Source organism: Cavia porcellus, unplaced genomic scaffold (genome assembly GCF_034190915.1).
Source record: "Cavia porcellus strain 051 isolate PalLab524CR breed Dunkin Hartley unplaced genomic scaffold, mCavPor4.1 scaffold_29, whole genome shotgun sequence".
NCBI classification, from domain to species: Eukaryota; Metazoa; Chordata; class Mammalia; order Rodentia; family Caviidae; genus Cavia; species Cavia porcellus.
Genome location: NW_026947512.1, coordinates 13,934,238 through 13,942,018, shown reverse-complemented (window position 1 = coordinate 13,942,018; position 7,781 = coordinate 13,934,238). Strand labels below are relative to the sequence as shown.

The window sequence follows — 7,781 nt, the reverse complement described above, 5'->3', positions numbered from 1 at the left end:
GTCCCTAGCACAGCAAAAAAGAAATCAGACTCAGAGAAGAAATTTGATTCACACACAAATACAAGACAGGACAGGGATTTGAACAAAACACACACAGCCCTAAAGCCCAGCCTCTCTCACTAGTTACCTTGGGAGACAATTCCCCCATCTTCCTTTAACCCCCTGAGTTTACTCTTACTTTGCCAGTGAAACCCCAAGCTAGACACTGCCTCTTTAGAAAGCCTGCATCTTCTGCTCACTCCTCCCTCCTCTATCCTACCCTGAAACCTTGAGCAGACTTCTAAATATTGTACTTACCACATTCCGTGACCCCAGTTCTCAAAGAACAAATGATACCAGGACAGGAAGAGGCCACTAAACCCATTTCAAATAAAAATCCAAAATTTATAATTTATAGTAGGAGGAATAACTAGGTCTGATCAAGATTGCTTTGCCTTTTATCTAACTCATTTTTGTTTATAATTGAAATTGTATGCTAAACGGAATTGCTTAATTATGTGACAATCTATATTAGAGCAAGATTAAATGTCCATACAACATCCTATACTTTGTGTTTGACTTTCAAAGCTATTGACTTTTCCAACTAAGATTTTAAGTCTTTCAGACTTATATTAATCTCTTTTGAAATTCTGTCTTGTGATCACACTTGCCAGTTATCTGTCATTTTTCAAGTTTTATGAGGATTAACTGCGCTAGATCCAGATTTACCAATGGCTAAGCAGTGGTTCAGTGTCACTTCAGTGACATTATGTGAGACCCGCCTCATTGCAAAGCTTGTGTAATTTCAGTCAGTGGTTTGCACTGGCTGCCTGCATTATGAGACAACCATCAGAAACGGATCAAAAGACACTGCTGAAAATGATGTCTGTAGTTGACTTTAGTGTTGAACAGGAATATGTGTTAGAAAGAAACAAATTTTAGGTGGTAAATTCAATTATTCATTCACTCAAAAAGTATATATTGAGCCCTTTCCATGTTCCAAGGACAATTCTACATCATAGAGAATCCCCTCAGAATTTTTTAAGAAAAAAGGTATTTATCGTTCCTGACTTCATGGAATGTATAATCCAGTTTAGTGGGCAGAAAATAACCAGTAAAATGGTGGGCAGTGATCATTGCCTAGAAGAAAAATGAAGCAGATTTAAGAGACAGAGTGGGAACTGGGGAGGGGACATAGCAAGAACACTCAGACAAGGCCTCTTTGAAGAAGGGATGTTTGAAATATTTTAATGAGACTTCCAGGAAGTGAGGATGTGATCCCTGTGACAATCGGAGAAGACACTGTTGGAACGGGAAAGTAAAGGTCAGATACTGGAGAAAAGAGGCTCTCAATCCTGTCCTGTTCACATCACGGCACACACAGAATCAACACACTCGTATGCCACACTGGAGGAAGCTATAGAAAAGGGGTCATCTCTGTGGGCATGGGGAAAAATCCTTTTCATATTTCAGTAAAATTATTTAAGCCAAAAAAATTATAGAATTGTGGAGAAATATTAATCAGACTTTCTAATACATTTTTACATAAAATTTTAGAGTTTTTTATTAAAACTTGAGTTTGCTACTGTTTTTTGTTTTGCTTTTGTGTTTTTTCTTTTTTGTACCAAAAGTCAAACTCAGTGCTTGCCAGGAAGGCATTTATGCCACTGAGCCATATCCACTGGGGTTTTTTAAAATCACATTTTACACTTAAAATTGTTCATTAATTCCTAATGAAGATTTTTCAAATGATAATCTCTTTACAAGTTCATATAAAAACCATGCTAAAAATAAACATGTAAGAGCATTTCACAGCCACTCAAAAAAAAAAATCCCATCAATTGAAATATTTTCTTTCATTGATTAATGTAACATTAAAAGTTTTGGGGTTTTGATGGTTTGTTTGTTTTTTGGTTTTGTTTTTGTTGTTTTGGTTTGGTTTGGTTTGGTTTTTGTCTTGGTTATGAGAATAGATTCAAGTCCAATCAAATGTTTCCACAGCAAGGAATTCAAATTAAGACAGAACCCCTAATTGGTAGAAGGAGCTCACTTGGTTGGATCATCTACCCTGCAAGTAGGTTGACCACAGATGCATGGAATTATCTATTATAAGTGAAGACAGAAGTTCCAGGCCAACATCTGGAGCTGCACCCACCAGGAAACTCTCTCCTGCCACCCTCTCCCTCCAATACTCCACACACCTTGGGCACCCATCATACATCTATGCCAGCAAGCCCACAGTCACCTGAAGTTTCCATTTGCTAAGGAGAAAGCTGTCAGGAAGAGTGAGAAGGAACAAGTGTCAGATACTCAGTCCTCAGATGCCCTGAGAAGCTAAGAGGAAGACAGAATCCTTCAAATTCTAGAAGGGTGGAATTTGGAATTTGGAACTGGAATAAAGTGATCATTTGCAAACTTAGCAAAACTTAGAGAAGTCAGAGCTGCTGGTTCATTTAACATAACAAAGCATTCAAGGTCACTAAAATCCAGATTATACAAGAATCCCCACCTCCCTTGGAAAATTTGCTTAAACTCCTTAGCTATATCGCTTCTGATTTCAGCTGTTTCCCTGATTTTGCTGTAAGTAAAAGATCTTCTACATGTTTTCCAAATACACAGGGTAGAGTACAAGGTTCTAGCTCTTCTATTGCAGAAATTCTGCCTGCACAGTTATAAACCAAGAGAATGAAGGCCACCCGATCTTTCTCCTAGCTTACCCCAGGGGTATCCCTGGTATTCCTGGGCCTCTCTCAGCTCCCTTGTGTCTGACGCCTGAGGTTGGTGACTAAAACCCCTGTGCGTCTGAAGCTTCTGAAGCAACTGGGACATCCCACTTTAAGAAGAGAACTGCTCCACACCACACTGAGCAGTCATACCTCTTACCCATAAACAATATTTGCATAGCCTCACAAATGGTACAAATTACTTGGTGACTAAAGCGTGTGAAAAAAACCTAGAAACTGTTTAAAGTAATCTTTTGTTCTTTTTCCATCAGTCAAAGAAAAAGTGAAGAGGATGTCCAGGGTGCTCCATGAAAGGACGGATGCAGTCAATGAATTAGTTTCAGAGTTTCCAAAGGAAGGCCCTGGGACTATTCACCCCTCCCCAGACAAACACTCCATAATAAAATGTGTGTTCCAGATGGCATACTAAACACCCAAATAAAATCTACCCCACAGAAACAAGGACCTTCTTGCGCTCTTAGATGGTGCCTCCACATAGCAGAAAGAAAAAGACCTCCTACTCCGACCTTCTTTTACAATTCGGCCTTAATAGACAAACAAGGCTTAAAATTCAACAAGTTCAACTGGAATTCATTACAAAATAACACACCTGTGATGGTTTGTGTCTGGATGCCCCCCAAGCCTCACAAGCTTTTACATGGAGCTTTTTTGGAGGCAGCTGAACCTAGAGTCTGTGATTGATTCATAGTGCAATGCTGGGATCAAGGGTGAGTGATTACTGGGCCAGTCCACTAATTGAATTGACACCACCCTAATCCCAGCAGTATGGACAAAATAAAAGGGGCAGAGAAAGGTTCATTTCCCCTTTTTTGGATCTTGTTGCTTTTGCTGTCTTCCACCGCCATGAATGGCTGGCTCTCTGCCATGTGCCACCCTGCCTTGGAGCCAGCTAATATGGACTGAAACCTCCACAAACTGTGAGCTAAATAAACTTTTTCTTCTTCAACTTTTGGGTGTCAGGTATTTGTCTCAGCAATGGGGAAAAGTAACTAAGACGATAGCCAATAAGCCTTTGGTTAAGAGAAAGCAGAGAGAAAGAAAAGGAAAAAAGAATAAAGAGCAAAAGTGAACACATTCAAAAGCAGTTTTTGACCAAACTGGATCCAGCCCACTTCACAGTCATCTCTGATGAAGGTGTGATCTCCAGCCAGAGGAGGTTTCGCCTTCACTTCACCTCAGTGATGGACTTAGAGGAAAAACATCACCTCGCAGAAAGCTTCATGGAGTGGATGAGGATGAAGGATAAGAAGCCATAGAGTCAGGCTAGAGTGAGCTCCCGAAGTGTATCGGGTGGAAACAGATCACTTTCCCTCCACTTCAGTCTGCTCTGCTAGATGCCCACTGTCACATCGCTTCACTTTGTAGGTAGCACAGAAACTCATGATGAACAATTACCCCCACTGAATTCAATCTCAGCTACTTCTGGAAAGCCTTTTGTCTGTTTAAAGCAGAGCCAACAGTAGCATTCCTCAGTAAGCTCCTGGGGAGAAATGTAGTGCCCAAGATGAGACAGGGCGAGGTAGACTCCCCAGGCCACAGGAGCACAGCTGGCACCTGATCCACAACTTATCTTCTTTACTGAATATAAAAATACACAATGGCCATTGGAGACTGAATATAAAAATAAACAATATCAGCGTGTCTGTGGCAAAGAACTCTGAACTACAACCTCTGCAGCAGTCAGCCCAGAAGAGTCAGGACTTGGTGGATGAGGGCCAGTTCTTCTAATGTTTACCTCTACTTTCAACTCAGGACTAACCAGAAAACTAAACACTCACCTATACCCGTTTCAAGGATGTCTTGCTTCTGGTTGATCAGTCTCAACCTTCCCCACACCAACAATGTCCAACAGGACTAGACCTGAAGTCTTCCTGTTTTCACTCTAAAATAATAACAACAGCAGTAATCCCCTCTGCCTGCTTTTGAGTCCGCGCCAAGCATTAGTGATGTTAGTGGAATTGCTTGTTATATGAAGTGCTGATTTCATTTATTTCAACAGTATGAAAACATGTATTCTGTAAAGGGATAATGTACCTGAAAACTATAGTGGCGATCACAGTGCTATACTATTTATACTGTAAAGACTCCTGGTTCAGAGACTGTTCAGAAAATGTTCCTAAACACAAAACCTAAGATGGTCTGTAATGTTAGCTTCTATTTATTCAGTACAGAAAATAAAAATGATGGCTGCTTAACACTATTGGACTACTGTTTTCTGTGTGTGTGTGTGTGTGTGTGTGTGTGTGTGTGTGTGTGCCTCAGGTATCTAAGAAAACTTTTATCCTTCCTCAAACTCAATTTACTAGCTCCTCCTGATGACTCAATCTGAAGGATGATTCTGTTTGAATTCCTTGCAAATGTTGAACTTTAAAATTACACTTAGATTAGAAGACTTCAGACTTAAATTTACTCACATAATCTAGTTTCATCTTTTCAGCAGCTCCTGTGATGACTCCAGAAATCAACATGAAGGTCAGGGCTTGAATGTGCATTTCTCCAAAGGTGACATACAAACATCTACCAGGCAAGACTACATATCAGCACCAATCATAGCAAAGGTAATCAAAGCCAAGCATAACCAAAATCAAGGATGCACCACCTCGTACCTGATAGGATAGCTGTTATCAATAAAAAAAAAAAAAAAAAAAAGGTAACAGTACTGGCCAGCACACAAGAAAATTGAAACTTGTGTATGCTGTTGGTGGGAAAATGATATGACCAACAAGAGAAACAGTACAAAGAGTCCTCAAAAACTTTTAAGTAGAACTACCATAGGACCTAGCATCCCTCTTTTGAGTATATATTCAAAAGAATTTACATCAGAATCTCAAAAATGAATCTTAGTTCCCATATTCACTGCAGCATTATCACAAATCATCCTAAATGCCTGTAAATAATTGAAAAGAAACAATGGATAGGTGCTGGAGATTAGCTCAGTGGCATAAGTGCCTGTCTTGCAAGCGCGCAGTCATGAGTTCAATCCCTGGTAACGATTAAAAAAAAAAAAGAAAAAATAATGGATAAAGAAAATTGGAACTAACATACAATGAAATATTAGTCATCCTTTAAAAAGAAGGGAATCCTGCTCTGTTCAGTCACATGAGTAAACTTCTAGGACGTTATGCTAAATGAAATAAATCAGTCTCAGAAAAACAAATACTGCATGATTCTACTCACATAAAGTATCTAAAATATTCAAATTTATAAAAATAGAAAGCAGAGTGGTAGTTGCCAGAGATTAAGGGTTGTTTGTTTGTTTGTTCATTTGTTTGTTTGCTTTTCAATTTTGTTTTTGAGATTAGGTCTCACTGTGAAGTTCAGGTTGGCCTTAAACTCACTATGTAGCATTGGCTGGCTCACACTCACAACAATCCCCCTGCCTCAGCTTCCCAAGTGCTGGGATTATACATATGCAGCACTACACCCAGGCCTCGGGGAGTTTTCATACAATGGGTGGAACATTTCAGTTTTACAAACAGAAACGATTAAAGGGCTGCTGTAAAATGTAGTGCCCACAGTTAATAATGTTGTCCTGCGTACTTGAAAACTTAAGATGGTAGATCTCATGTTGTATGTTCGTGCACACACACACACACACACACACACACACACATGCAGAACGAGGATTCCTTTGGAGATGGTGGACATGCCTATCACCTTCACTGTGGTAATAATTTCACTATCACTAATTTTACTTTTACCACACATTGAATTATATCCACACATCAAATTGTATATAGTAAGTTTGTAGTTTTTGTATATCAACTATACTTCAATAAAGTTACTTTTAAAAAAAACAGACTTGTAAATCTTAAACAACTGGCTCAAAGTAGGAGAAGCCAATTGTACTGCTTGTCAATTTCCACTTTGTAAATCCCCCACACGCACTGCAGCAAGTAGGTGACACATTCCTATAGTCCTAGCACTCTGAAAAGTGGTGGCAGAGGAGTCACAAATCTGAGCCTAAATTGGGCAACTCAGTGAGACCCTGCATCAAGATTTTTAAAAACTGAAAAGGAGCCGAGATGTAGCTTAACGTGAAAGGCTTGGCTTCAATCGCCAGTATCATCATCACTCACCAAAAATGTCCACCACTGTCAATGTTTGTGATATTACTGAACTCAGAGTTGGAAGAAATGAATCCATTCTCTCTGTACAAGCCAGCTCCACCACATCGCCACGACATTCTTGAGACTGTTGGGGAAATTTGAAAGTAAAGTTTCTATTTTATCATACTATCAAACTTTTATGGACTTTCTTGTATGTTGTAGTCCTGCTGTGCTTTTGTGACTGTGTGTCTTTTCTTGCATGACACATGCTGGAATCAGTATGGCACCCTGAGGTTTGGCAAAAAGAAATGTGTAGGGACAGAGAAGGAGAAAAAGAGAAGGTATCAAGAGCTTAGTAGATGGCAATTTGTATTACTACAATGTTAAGAATTCAAGGTAAACATCAGTATTCATTGATGAAAAAACTGCCCTTAACTCTTCTGTAGCCAAGACGTTTTTCAGAAGAAAAACAGTGACTCCTGTTACCAACAACAGATTTCACGCTAAAATTGGATTAGCAAATTCTGTTGAAAGCATCTAAAGCCTGGTGATACTGGGCTCAGGCTCTCAGACTGCAGCGTTTACCTAGCTAAAGAGGCAAACTTTGCCTTCGGTCACACCTGGGCCACTTTCTTCATTTCTGTTACATTTTAATTTCTGACTCCTGGCTCAGAAACTGCTCAGTGAACCATGCTGGAAAAAGTCCTTGAATATAAAACCTGAGATAGTGTGCTATGTTAACTTGTAAGATCTAGTGGGAAAAAGTGAAAAGGATAGCTACTTACTATTATTTTACTGTTGCTGCTTCTTTTGTGCCTTTGGTGAATACCTAAAAATAATTTTATTCTTTCTCAAACATAATATACAGGCTCCCTCTGACTATTCAATCTGAAGGATGATCCTACATGAATTTTTTATCAGTCTTGAATTTTAAAGTCATGATTTTGGAATAGAAGCCTCCGACATCGAAAACTAGCTCACCCACACTCTTTCGCCTTTTTGACAGCTC

General features: G+C 39.4%; 1 long non-coding RNA gene across 1 annotated transcript in view; it reads right to left on the bottom strand.

Annotated features, from left to right (window-relative positions):
- LOC134474022 (uncharacterized) overlaps positions 1-7,781 on the bottom strand; it is a 90,672-nt gene that overhangs the window by 19,967 nt on the left and 62,924 nt on the right. The window contains exons 4-5 of the long non-coding RNA XR_010044567.1: positions 6,803-6,917; positions 5,138-5,240 (exon numbers count right to left, since the gene is read on the bottom strand). This is a non-coding gene — a long non-coding RNA (uncharacterized LOC134474022). The remainder of the gene's footprint in view (positions 1-5,137; positions 5,241-6,802; positions 6,918-7,781) is intronic.